This window comes from Salvelinus sp. IW2-2015, linkage group LG5, assembly GCF_002910315.2.
Source record: "Salvelinus sp. IW2-2015 linkage group LG5, ASM291031v2, whole genome shotgun sequence".
Classification (NCBI taxonomy): Eukaryota; Metazoa; Chordata; class Actinopteri; order Salmoniformes; family Salmonidae; genus Salvelinus; species Salvelinus sp. IW2-2015.
This window is the reverse complement of record NC_036844.1, coordinates 28,992,884-29,007,703: the sequence shown is the minus strand read 5'-3', so window position 1 is coordinate 29,007,703 and position 14,820 is coordinate 28,992,884.

The window sequence follows — 14,820 nt, the reverse complement described above, 5'->3', positions numbered from 1 at the left end:
TCTTTGTTCATTTGTTTCTATTAGCTGTTGTCATAGCACACTGGGGTCCTCAACATTGATCAAATCAGTGAACTGGAGAGCAGCATATGTTACCACTCACAGCAGCCCATGTGTACATGTATGTGTGCATTTGTGTTAATATTTGACTTATTTTGCAATACAAAGGAAACGGGTCAGAACAAGCGTAGTATTGTAAGGGTAATATTTCCCTGTGAATCCTTTTGAAGCACTTGATTGTGTGCTGGATGTTAACAGAATGGGCTGTGTGGCACAGGATGTAAGTGTGATATATTGTATCATTGAGCAGCCCAAACTGCTGAGGACTACCACAATGCAACACATCAGATCCACAATTGAAGAGCAGTAGACCCCATAGATTCGGATATATCAGTATTTGTTTTTACAAAAACACTGAAGACATGTATCAAGTATATGAATTAGATGCTAATTACACAATGTATTTCATTCATGGATAAATTACAATTGTGTAGGTAATTTATGTTTTGATTTGGTGATAGTGACAGAAAAACAGAAAAAACCATTGGTGTCTAGGACTATAATATATCAGGGTCATATAGGCTATACCTAGGGCCCGCTGAAGTTTCAGGTCCATTGTCAGTAAAAGACYAATGGTCAGGTCACATGCCCATGAAGAAGGTACACCAGATGTACCACTAAGGGGCAGCAGACTCCATAGATCCAGAGTTCTGATACTGTATGTCGGTAATGGGCAACTTTGATGGGGGTGGGGGCCACAAAAAAATGTAACTCATGAGGGGCCGCAGTGGCTCGTGGGTCTATGTACCCACAACCCCTCCCAAGTTTAGATAGCTGGCCGCTAGTCTAATTTACCAATCTAAAAAAATTGCCATTGGCTAATTGAGTGACTGTCAAGATAATCCATCCACCTGACAGGTGTGGCATATCAAGAAGCTGATTAGAACAGCATGATCATTACACAGGTGCCCCTTGTGCTGGGGACAATAAAAGGCCACTCTAAAATGTGCAGTATTGTCACACAACACAATGCCACAGATGTTTTGAGGGATCTTACAATTGGCATGTTGACTGCAGGAATGTTCACCAGAGTTTTTGCCAGAGAATGTAATGTTCATTTTTCTACCATAAGCCGCCTCCAACATAGTTTTAGAGAATTTGGCAGTATGTCCAACCGGTCTCGCAACCACAGACCACGTGTTACCACGRCAGCCCAGGACCTCCATATCCCGGCTTCTTCACCTACGGGATCGTCTGAGACCAGCCACTRGGACAGCTGATGAAACTGGGTTTGCACAACTCAAGAATTTCTGCACGAACTGTCAGAAACKGTCTCAGGGAAGCTTATCTGTGTGCTACCGACTTCAGTGGGCAAATGCTCACCTTCGATGACCACTGGCACACTGGAGAAGTGTGCTCTTCACGGATGAATCCCAGTTTCAACTGTACCGCGCAGACAGTGAAAAAGTATGGTGTGGTGCGGGCGACCGGTTTTCTGATGTCAACGTTGTGAATGGAGTGCCCCATGGTGGGGTTATGGTATGGGCATAAGCTACGGACAACGAACACAATTACATTTTATCAATGGCAWTGAATAGAATGAATGTACAGATACCGTGACGAGACCCTGAGGCCCATTGTCGTGCCATTCATCCGCCATCACTTCATGTTTCAGCATGATAATGCACTGCCCTATGTCGCAAGGATCTGTATACAATTCCTGGAAGCTGAAAATGTCCCAGTCCTTCCATGGCCTGCATACTCACCAGATGTCACCCGTTGAGCATGTTTGGGATGCTCTGGATTGGCGTGTACGGCAGCGTGTTCAGCCATTGAAAAGGAATGGGACAACATTCCACAGGCCACAATCAACAGCCTGATCAACTCTATGCGAAGGACTTCCTGAGGCAAATGGTGGCACACCAGATACTGACTGGTTTTCTGATCCACTCCCCTATTTTAAAGGTATCTGTGACCAACAGAAGCACATCTGTATTCCCAGGCATGTGAAAACTATAGATTAGGGCCTAATGAATTTATTACAATTGACTGATTCCCTTACAATTCATATAAATCTTTGAAATTGTTGCATGTTGCTTTTATATTTTTGTTAAGTATCAATTGGTCCGCATGCCACCAGTTGTCCATCCCAGCTGTATGTCAAATATTTGTACAAAGCCACATCGGGAAAAAGTTTAAAGTAATAGGCTCTATTAAATGTATAACCTACAAACAGCGCTGAACAGACAAAATTACATTAATATAAATAAATTTAAATTTTTTACTGTTTGTGTTGGTTTGGTCTTAACGACTCATTGTTATTTAGAGGTACTTTATCGTACCCAAGTGGAATTGATCCCTTCGCTTGACCTCTGAGTGGCCCTCGATTTGTCAAGTCAACGAACACAATTACATTTTATCAATGGCAATTTGAATGTACAGATACCGTGACGAGACCCTGAGGCCCATTGTCGTGCCATTCATCCGCCATCATCACTTCATGTTTCAGCATGATAATGCACTGCCCCATGTCGCAAGGATCTGTATACAATTCCTGGAAGCTGAAAATGTCCCAGTCCTTCCATGGCCTGCATACTCACCAGACGTCACCCGTTGAGCCATTCATTGGAAGCCATGGGCTACAGGATTGACTGTATATGAATGGACAAAGCCATCAGTGATGTCACACCATTCATTAATAGGTGAAGACTCAATGGCGCATTTGAAGACTAGGAAACCGATTTTAGTGACTAAGATGGTATCTAATGGGGGACATTTTCTAGATAACATCAGAAAGACAGATGCYAAGCAAGAGGGTCCACTACCGTCTAAATCTGTCCACGCAGGAATACAGCGATAAGCTGACGTCCTGCCTTCCCGCCTTAGGGATAACGACTCTCATTGTTTGGGCAGAGATTGGAGACAAGACCATCTTGTCATTATATTATYCAGTCAATTTATCCTGGGCTATAGACGGGTTGATTGTTAAACAATAAAACCAACTTGTGCACAACTATGGGGCAAAATAGACGGTTGGCTTAGATTGTTGACATGTAAACTATATTTAGTCTCCAATGTTTATCAAAAACATAAATACATTTGCACAATAATCACTTGTCTCTCAAACGCATCTTMGTTAGCTAGCCAGGGAATTTTAGCCATATTAGCATTGACATGAAATCAGTCAAAACACTTCAAAACAAGATATGYTATCAACAACACGATTAAACTAGATGAAATGAGCCACATACGATACCACACACATTAAGGTTTTTTGTCATTGTTTCTGGCTATACAGAACCACAACAACTCATGGGCTTCTGCCCTACTGATGTGTGCGCATCGTTTTTGTGACGTCAGCTAAGGAGGGGTCGACAGTGTTGCCAACTCCTCAGTAAGGAAAGTAGCTATTGGCTGTCCTAAAAGTKGCTAAATGACGTCATCACCTAATTTGCATAATTGGCCATGTGCATGTAATTGTGATGGACGCTGTAGGAAAGAGGAATAACGTTGTGGGAGAGACAAAAAGTGAGTATGTTTAGAACTACATGTTCTAAATATGTTTAGAACTACAAATGAGCAACCTGCAGAGAGTGCGCACACACAGCGAATAAGAACCAGATATTTGAGGCCATACTCCTCCTTCAGCGCTTTATGGACCCCATTGTTAATCCCCGTCATAACAGAGGCATTGTCAGTCCCTATTCCCAGGAGTTTCTCTTTTTTAAGACAACACTTCGAGGAAAGCCACAAACAACAGCACGGGCTATAGATTTGGCATCTCCTCCCTCCAACTCAAGAAGCCCCGGAAATGTTGATACAATTGTCTGCTTGGTGTCACTAAAGTACCTTATCACAACCCCCAGGTACTTAGAAACACTAACATCCGTGGACTCGTCGAGGAGGAGGCTGAAACGCTGGTCACCCACATCTGCGACCAACTTTTTCAGAAAGTATCGTGCTAGAACACCATTAATCATTTCTGTGCACTTTGTCCTGTGCATTTTGAAGTAGGTAGTCTGAGAAAGCAGCTCTACATGCTTCTCCAATGTGATCACATGCRAGCATGGAACAGTGTTCAGCGATAGCTAATGCCATGGTGGCCTCAGCCTTTTTTGCAGAGTAATTRTTTTTAACCATAAATGGCAGCTTGTTTTGGGTGGAACTGTTATAAGGCTTTGCCTTTTGAGTATGTTTTTGAGTTGTCATGTGTTTTTTTACATCACTAAGTTTGGTGTAGAAATCAGCCTTACAATCAATACAGGCAGTATGCCCATGTATCATCTCCAATAAGCAGCTTCAACCAGCCTWTTCAATTCAGGGTTTGATTCCCACTCATTTCTGTATTTTTGAGTGTACAGTTTAGTAGACTGAGACATGATGAGCTAGCCAGCTAGATGTTTAGCTTATGTCACAGAGAGGCACACACAGTGGACAAGGTGAGTAAGTGACTGAGGCTGTGTGAGTCAAATGTAGTGATTTATTTTTGTGCAGTGATTTATATTTTAGACAAAGAATATTTTACATTTACATCCCGCCCTGAATGTAAGCCAGGGCGGGATCAGCCAGTGGCGGCTTCCCGCATGCACGATTCATTTGCAGTCTGGACGCGGAGGGGAGAACATCTCCTGCTCTGACTGCAGCTGGGAGGGACTGCTGCGCGAGGACTGGGCCGCCTGTTGAGTGCTTTGGGACTGGGGTGGGGCCCACGGCAGCACCCGCTGCTCGTTGAGAAGAGTAAGAACTATACGTGCTTTCACGTCAAAGTCTCCAATAACACCAGAAAAAGTCGCTASATTTGTCGCTAATCGTTTTTTGAAAATGTGTCACTAGAGGGGTCTGAATACACGCTAAATATAGTGACAAAGTCACTAAGTTGGCAACACTGGGATCCTGCCCTCAGGCTGCTGCTTCTTCTTATTCTTCTATGATATCATGGCGGTCCGCAAACAATCGTTTAAGTGCATGCTGACACCTACTGAGCTGGAATGTATGATCAATCATGATCTGCCCAATTCTGTACTCCCATAAAAATAAAATTCAAAACCAAATATATTCTAAACTTCTACTACACCCTCCCCCAAAACTCCTCCCCAACCCCATTCAACTTTATCTATATCATGCTGAAACACTCCACCCTTAGGATTGTTCAGCATGTCAACAACCATTTCAAGAGTAACATCTGTCACCCCTAATATCTACTTTGCCGTCTCCACAATAACCTTCAACCTGGCATTTCTGCTTTCCACAACCCGTCATATTGATAACCTTATCAATAAAAGCTATGAAGTCAACTTTATTCATTATCAAAGTGTAATTTGACACTGCACATTCATGAGCACAACATTTCTGAAAAGGCCTTGAAACCATGCCTGGACCATCAGAAGCACCAACCCTGACAGTAGGTAGGTGCACTTACTACAGGTACATCCATGTAAGCTCCATCAGTCCGCTATGTATTTCTACCAATCTGTTTTACAGCCTCTGCATATGATACATCATGACTGATCCTATATCTCTGAGCCTCTCTAGCCTCTCTCTGTACCTGGCATCCACCAAATGCTGCACTGTGTTCTCCCCCACAATTACGGCGTTAACCTTGACATTGTTTCCACATGCACCGTAATCATGTTCCCCTCCACACTTGGCACATCTTTCCTTTACACTGAGCAGTTACATGTCCCATTCTTTGGCATTTAAAACACTGCAGTGCATATGGGACACATTCTCTAACATTAAAACTAAGGAATCCTATCTGTACTTTTCTCAGCATCACTAATAAGCTTTCACTTCTTTGACACTCTTTCCTACTGAACAACCTTTTGGCCTCAATTGCTCTGCCTCCCTTCACATTTTCTTTAATATTATCTGTGGACATAGATATTGGGACTCCAGTGATGACTCCCCCCAACCTCTCATAAGCAGCACGGACATGGCTTTTAATCTTCTTCCCATTAAGCTTTTCCATTTTCAAAATCTTCTCTTGCTGAGCCTGAGATGCAAACAGATCCACCTGCACTCTCCAAAACCTTTCCCACAGCTGTATCACCACCTGGGGGTGTAGACTCCAGTCCACTTCCAGCGGGCCATTTCTCTAAAGCATGTCCGTTGCCCGGTTCAGGACCCCGGGGATGTGTGCTGCCAGCAGTGGCGCTAAGTGGGTCTGAGCACACAGCAAGAGCTCCCGAGCCAGTTTGTGGAGGTGCCGTGAGCTCAGTCCCCCCTGGTGATTGATTGTCTGATCTGACCAGGACATACTTCCGCTCCATGTAGGGCAGGAACTGTTGGAGTGCCAGGTGAACCGCCCTGAGCTCCAGCACATTGATGTGCTCGCCACTCCATGCGGGGCTCCAGCGTCCGCTCTCTGCCATTCCTCTGAACAATGTCCCCTAACCCGCTAGCGAGGCATCGGTGCACACTAGCTCCCTGCGGTGGACTCTGTCCTCCAACAGGAAGGAGTGAGAGCACCATTTTGACAGAGTCCTCACACATGTATTCGTCACCGATAGCTGACGATGTCTGTGTCATCTATGGTGCCACATGGTGAGAGTTAAACCATCGCTGGAGCGGCCTGAGGTGAAGAATATCCAGCAAATCAACAGAGAAGCCAACGTGAGTAGGCCGAGTAACTTCTGACACTGTAATACGGACACGGTTTGTCCAAGCCGAAAACGATCTACGTAGGCCTGTATCTTTCCCAATCTTACCTAAGGGAGACGTGCTCTCATAAGAGTTGAGTCGATCAACATCCCCAGGACCACCGTCTGTGAGGGAGTCAGATTGCTCTTCTCCCTGTTTAGGGTGAGGCCCAGGTCTTGAATGTGCTTCAAGATTATCCTTGTGTCTGCTGTGGCTTGACCTCTTCATTGAGCACACACCAGACAGTCGTCCAGGTAGTTCAGCACTAGAATGCCCTGGGACATGATAGGCGCTAAGACTGTGTCCATGCACTTTGTGAATGTTCACGGCGCCAGTGAGAGGCCGAACTAGAGGACTTTGAATTCATAAGCCACTCCTTCGAAGGCGAACCAGAGGTACTTCCGGTGATCTCGATGAACTGGAACGTGGATATACACATCCTTCAGGTCGAGCGTGGTGAACCATTGGCCGCTCGTGATTGCCTGCAACACCCGCGCTGGCAAGAGCATCTTGAACTTGAGCTCCTTTAAACATTTGTTGAGGCCGCACAGATCCAGGATCGACCAAAACTATGAAATACGTGGAGTAGAACCCACTTAGCCGTTCTAGCGGCTCTAAATTTCTGATTGCATCCCTGTTCAGGATCTCCAGCCAGAGCGTCTCCTTCCTCCCTCCATCTGCCACCGAGGTGACCCAGATGCCCCTGTAGGGCGGCGGCCTGAATTGGAACTGGAGCTTGTGGTAGGGTGCGCAGTTGCCAAAAACTCCTGCAGTGTCTCTGTCTTTGCTCAGTTTTATAGTCTGCTGTATGATGTTGTCGAATCCTGGCCCAAAGGTGGAACCTAGCATGAAGGCGAGCTCCAAGAATATTTGCTGAACTGGCGGTGGACGTTTAGACTGCCAGCTAAAGATGGCGMTGTGAAGTCACCACTGAAGCCAAAGCCTTGCCTTTAGCATGTGTAATGTCCATCTGGAGCATAGTGAGCAGCCTTGACACCTCTGTGGCCTCCTTAAGAAGCTCGACACCACCCCCTGGGAGGCGAGGGATCAGCAAGGCATGGTAGGATTGCAGCATTGTAGCCGCATTTACGAGGTGTGCCATGATGGTAAGGGTCTTGAAAGTGCTTTGCATCCATTCGTCGCTTACTCTTTCAGGTCCTGGTTTGAGGTGAGGCACCTTGCCAATGATCTCCTTGTCAAGGAGGATCATGGCAGCCACCATGTCATCAATCACCGGATAGTGGTCTAGCCCCAAGGACTCTGCATTCCTTAGGAGAGTCCACAGCCTAGTCTGGTTGTCGCAACAGAAGTGCCCTCTAGGACAGGACAGGTCATGCAGGCAGAGTGTGCATCCGCCGTGGGCAGGGGTACCCTGCATCTCTCACAATGAAACGTAAATGTAATTCCTCTGTGAAAGTGAAGCCAACATTGTGATATTACTATGTGTCTATAGTATACACTGTGCAATACTGGAATAGGGAAAATACTACAGACCTATAGTACCAGCCTTAGTCTTATACTTATTATTATTATTTTTTTTTTCACCAGGTAGGCCAGTTGAGAACAAGTTCTCATTTACAACTGCGACCTGGCCAAGATAAAGTAAAGCAGTGAGACAAAAACAACAACACAGAGTTACACATAAACAAACGTACAGTCAATAACACAATAGAAAAATCTATGTACAGTGTGTAAATGTAGAAGAATAAGGAGGCTACGCAATAAATAGGCAAAATAATTACAAATTTAGCATTAACACTGGAGTGATAGATGTGCAGATGATGATGTGCAAGTAGAGATACTGGGGTGCAAAAGAGAAAGAGGATAAATAACAATATGGGGATGAGGTAGTTGGGTGTGCTATTTACAGATTGGCTGTGTACAGGTACAGTGATCGGTAAGCTGCTCTGACAGCTGATGCTTAAAGTTAGAGAGGGACATATAGGATTCCAGCTTCAGTGATTTTTGCAATTCGTTCCAGTCATTGGCAGCAGAGAACTGGAAGGAAAGGCGGCCAAAGGGAGTGTTGGCTTTGGGGATGACTAGTGAAATATACCTGCTGGAGRGCGTGCTACGGGTGGGTGTTGCTATGGTGAACAGTGACCTGAGATAAGGCGGGGCTTTACCAAGCAAAGACTTATAGATGACCTGGAGCCATACACTATCTGAAGGAGAGGAGATGTGAACGGGGTGTGAACTGCCTGATCCAGGGGGAGGGGAAGAGCACACGAACTCACACATGTTAGCTCGATCCTAGCGTGTGGGTCGGCTGTAACTCACGCCACGTTATAGTTTATTCTACCATACATGGGGGTGTTGGCAGGTTGTAAGGTGTGTGCTTAGTCCTGCAGTGGTCTGCTCTCGTTAAGCTAGCTACTGCATAGTTCGTTCACCGTGGAACAAASAAGAGTTTTGACAAGATGTAAACTGCCCTGTGAAATACCAGCGTGGCACGCCTAGCGACATGTGACTGACTCTCCAGGGAGAACTGCAATCCTGCCGGAGCGAAACATACACAGACTCCCGATCTTGCGGGGTTAGGCTAACCGGGAGGGTTCCGATGGACAGACAAGACACAGACAACTAGGACAAACCCTCAGCGCCGTAATGGTAGTAATTAAAACGAGATGGCACACGCCAAACTGAGTGGGGGGACAGCAGAGCACCCTGATGGAGAGGCTAGCTGCTCTAAGCTATTGAATAGCTGCGGGTATACTTCTGAGCTTATACACCCAAACATAGAGCTCTTACCAAGTGAATCTTCTTGTGAATGAGCCAAGAAAAGGGAGAGGTGGGAGTAGTAAGTCGGGGGCTATTTTAGGGGGTCAGTCGCTGCACTACCCAGTACACAGGATTAATCTAAAATTCTTACTRGGAATGCATCCTGCCGAGGGGAAGAATAACATATTGGAGCGATCCAATATAATGCTACATAACAAAGACAGTATTTGTATTCATCATGGGTCCCCAGCAGCTACTCTTGTCCAGCAAAATTAAGGCAGTTTATACAATTTTAAAAACATTACACTACATTCACAGATTTCACAACACACTGTGTGCCCTCAAGCCACTACTCCACCAGTACCACATATCTACTGCACAAAATCCATGTGTACGTGTTTGTATAGTGTGTATGTTATCGTGTGTCTGTATGCATGTGTCTGTGTTTGTGTTGCTTCACAGTCCCCGCTGTTCCATAAGGTGTATTTTTATCTGTTTTTTAAATCTAATTTTACTGCTTGCATTAGTTGCTTCATGTGGAATAGAGTTCCATGTAGTCATGGCTCTATGTAGTACTGTGCGCCTCCCATAGTATGTTCCGGACATGGGGACTGTGAAGAGACCTCTTGTGGCATGTCTTGTGGGGTATGCATGGGTGTCCGAGCTGTGCGCCAGTAGTTCAAACAGACAGCTCGGAGAGATTGACATGCATATAATTAATATAAGCTCTCTGTGTACATCCAAGGGCCAGCCGTGCTTCCCTGTTCTGAGCCAATTGCAATTTTCCTAAGTCCCTTTTTGTGGTACCTGACCACATGACTGAACAGTAGTCCAGGTGCGACAAAACTAGGGCCTGTAGGACCTGCCTTGTTGATAGTGCTGTTAAGAAGGTAGAGCAGCGCTTTATTATGGACAGATTTCTTCCCATCTTAGCTACTGTGGTATCAATATGTTTTGACCATGACAGTTTACAGGGTTACTCCAAGCAGTTTAGTCACCTCAACTTGCTCAATTTCCAACTTGCTCAATTTAGTTGAGGTTTAGGGTTTAGTGAATGATTTGTCCTAAATACAATGCTTTTAGTTTTAGAAAAATGTAGGAGTAACTTATTCCTTGCCACCCACTATGAAACTAATTGCAGCTCTTTGTTAAGTGTTGCAGTCGCCATAGTAGCTGACATGTATAGTGTTGAATCATCCGCATACATAGACATTGCCTTTACTCAAAGCCAGTGGCAAGTCGTTAGTAAAGARTGAAAATAGTAAGGGGCCTAGACAGCTGCCCTGGGGAATTCCTGATTCTACCTGGATTACGTTGGAGAGGCATCCATTAAAGAAGACTGTTCTGTTAGACAGGTAACACTTTATCCACAATATAGCAGGGGGGTGTAAAGCCATAACACACATTTTTCCAGCAACAGACTATGATCGATAACGTCAAAAGCCGCACTGAAGTCTAACAAAACAATCCACACAATCTTTTTTCATCAATTTCTCTCACCCATTCATCAGGGCTGTGCTTGTTGAATGTCCTTCCCTATAAGCGTGCTGAAAGTCTGTTGTCATTTTGTTTACTGTAAAATAGCATTGTATCTGGTCAAATACAATTTTTTCCAAAKGTTTACTATGGGTTGGTAACAGGATGATTGGTCAGCTATTTGAGCCAGTAAAGTGGGCTTTACTATTCTTAGGTAGCGGAATGACTTATGCTTCCCTCCGAGCCTGAGGGCACACACTTTCTAGTAGGCTTAAATTGAAAATATGGCAAATAGGACTGGCAATATCGTCCGCTATTATCCTCAATAATTCTCCATCCAAGTTGTCAGACCCTGGTGGCTTGTCATTTTTGATAGACAACAATAATTGTTTCACCCCTTCCCCACTCACTTTACGGAATTCAAAATTACAATGCTTGTCCTTCATAATTTGGTCAGCTATACTTGGATGTGTATTGTCAGCGTTTGCTAATGCCTAAATTTGCTAATCTTGCCAATAAAGTAGTTGTCAACACAGTGTGTTTTGTAATGAATGAGCCATCTGATTCAATGAATGATGGAGCTGAGTTTTCCTTTATTACCAACATTTAATTTATGGTGCTCCAAAGCTTTTGACTATTATTCTTTATCTCATTTATCTTTGTTTCATAGTGTAGTTTCTTCTTCTTTTTATTCAGTTTAGTCACATTATTTGTCAATTTGCAATACATTTGGCAATTGGTTGTGCAGCCAGACTTATTTGCTATTCCTTTTGCCTCATCCCTCTCAACCATACAATTGTTCAATTCCTCATCAATCCATGGGGATTTAACCGTTTTTACAGTCATTTTCTTAATGGGTGCATGCTTATTATTAACTGGAATAAGCAATTTCATAAATGTGTCAAGTGCAGCCTCTGTTTGCTCCTCATTACACATCACGGACTAACAAATATTCTTTACATCAACAACATAGAAATCACTACAAAACTTATTGTATGACCTCTTATACACTATATTAGACCCAGCCTTTGGAACTTTGGTTTTCCTAGATATGGCTACTATATTGTGATCACTACATCCGATGGATCTGGATACTGCTTTTAAGCTAATTTCTGCAGCCTTAGTAYAGATGTGATCAATACATGTTGTTGATTTTAWTCCTGTGCTGTTTGTAACTACCCTGGTAGGTTGACTGATAACCTAAACCAGATTGCAGACACTGGTTACAGTTTGAAGCTTTTTCTTGAGTGGGCAGCTTGATGAAAGCCAGTCAATATTTAAATCACCCAGAAAATATACCTCTCTGTTGATATCACATACATTATCTAGCATTTCACACATGTTATCCAGATACTGACTGTTAGCACTTGGTGGTCTATAGAAGCTTCCCACAAGAATGGGATTTAGGTGAGGCAGGTAAACCTGTAGCCATATTACTGAGATCCTCTCTAAACTTTACAGGAATGTGGTTCTGAATATAAACAGCAACACCTCCACAATTGGRATTTCTGTCTTTTCTGTAAATGTTATAACCTTGTATTGCTACCACTGTATCATCAAAGGTATTATCTAAGTGAGTTTCAGTGATAGTCAAAATATGAATGTCATCTATTACTAGCAAATTATTGATTTCATGAACCTTGTTTCTTCAGCGACATATGTTAACGTGGGTTATTTTGAGCACTTTTCTTCTGGGATTCTTACTTGTTTCCATTGCTTTACTGGGAAGCTTAGCAGAAGTAGATATGCTCATGTGGATTTCCTCCTAGGGATTTCCTCCTAGGGCACACCGCCTCAGTGCTAACAGTWTAAATCTGGTCCATAGGTACATGATTACTGCATACAATAGCCGTAGCATCAGCAGAGGCATTCAGGGCAGTTAGAGGGACATAAATTAGGTTACTTACATTGAGTCTACCAACGCCCCTGATATAATGTACATTTGGTAGGGATTACCTGAGCTGGGCTTGGGTCAGTGATAAGTCATTGTCTCAACGCAGCCTTATAATGATTTGGGTGTATCCCATCCTCCTTATAGAACGTGTTTTGTTTCCAAAAGTCTCGAAATAGTCAACAAAAGTTACACCCATTGAGCTGCAATAATCARGTAGCCAGTTGCGAAGAGAAATAATCCTCCTAAAGCGTTCAATGCCACGATTCAGAGGGCACAGGGCCAGATATGATGGGTCTTTTGTTAGTGTCTTGCAGAGAGTCAATCAGCGCTTTAAAATCAAGTTTCAACTGTTCAGAGCTGCCCTTCGTAATGTCATTAAAACCCACATGGACTACGATAGAATCTATTTCTATGTCCTGACGTAGTACATTCGGYAACAGCTTAGTAATGTKATTTACTCAAGCTCCGGGATAGGACATTGTTTTTGCACCAGGAACTGTCATATTTCTTACCATGGAGCTGCCCAAAATCACAGCTGGCGAGAAGGACGAGGAAATCAGCCAACTCCCATGCTTCACAGGATTCGCAGAACCCTTTATGGATGGGCGAGAGGCAGGATAACTTGAGCCCGTTGCTCCCATTGCCTGGTGCAGGCCTCTGACAGATGGAGAAGCCCCGCTCGATCCAGAGCAGGGATGGAAGGTTGACAACGTTGACTTCGACATCGTAGGAGTAGACACTGCAGACACAGGCACTTCCAGCAACGAAGGTTCAGGAAGATCAGACTCCAGGACGGCAAAACTGTTTGTTGTTTGTATCCGCTCCGGGCCTCTCGTTAGGAGTGTAGACTGCTTTGCAGGAGTCCACTGTCTTCTTCAATCGTCATTGATTGTCTTGCTCCTCTTGCTGTGCTCCTTCAACTCCGCTATCAGATGGGGGAGCTCCGGGCAACACCGGCCAGTCGGATAACAACAAACGACAAGGCAGAGATGCATCCAACAAGCGCAAACTCCATCCAGGCACCTGGGTAGAAAAGATAAACATTCCACTCTGCGTTTTCCACAGTTTCTTACGTAGGCTGTCGACCTGCGTGATCAAGGAAGCCACCTCAAGCCTATAATCCTCAGCAAGGAAACAATTGCAGCATTGGATCTCTGACTGATCCGGTTTGTCCCGAAACAAAGCGTAGTAGATACAGCTCCTACAGCGCTGGAACCGTTCATTTATTTCTCCAGACAAAGAGGGCTCCATTGCAAAACTCATCTGGTACCAACTTCTTTAGCTTGAAGGCTAGCAGCTAAGCATCTCTATCAAGCAGTCTTCAACTTGTCTGTTAAGCGGGATTCTGGGACAAAAAATAGCATTCCTGGCTGTTAAAAGCTAACCGCGTCATGGAATCCACGCAAAAACAAGTTCGGTATACATATTTCATGAATATTCCTTATGTTTTAGTCAAAAATAACAAACTGAGTGTTTCCAGCATACAGTGTTCAACCGCGAACTCTGAAGATTGGAGAAGCAACTTTAGACAATCGAAATCCCGATCACACTTCTAGGCGATGGCGAGTTGCCTATCTAGGCTCAATCTAACAGTCGTCTCGCACCAAACTGTGCATGTGCAGGCCGTCAAATCAAAGGCACGCTTTCGTTATAAAGTTCTTTTTGACTAAATTGAAAACGTTTCAGTTTGTCACTTTCATGAGGTTGGAGTAATAACATATTCAACTACTTTAGACATTGGCTCAAATCTAGGTTGTGCCTTTAGATTTCAAGAAAATGAACAACAAAATAAGAATTTTTCACGTCTCTCATTGACTTCTCAAACCCCAGGCCTGGTCTGTTTGATCTGTTTCGCAAGGGTTCCCGGAAGCCTCGCAATGTTGCGCTTCTAGAAACTTTGTGAAAAGAACATGTAGCCAACCATTGATCGTGTTTCCATGCTCAGATGTTGCATGCATCAAGCAATTTTTGCGTGCTATCTTATCGACTGTATCATCAAGTTAGATATTCACTTTTGTTTATTATCTATTTCACTTGCTTTGCCAATGTAAGCATATCTTTCCCATCCAATAAAGCCCCTTAAATTGAAATGG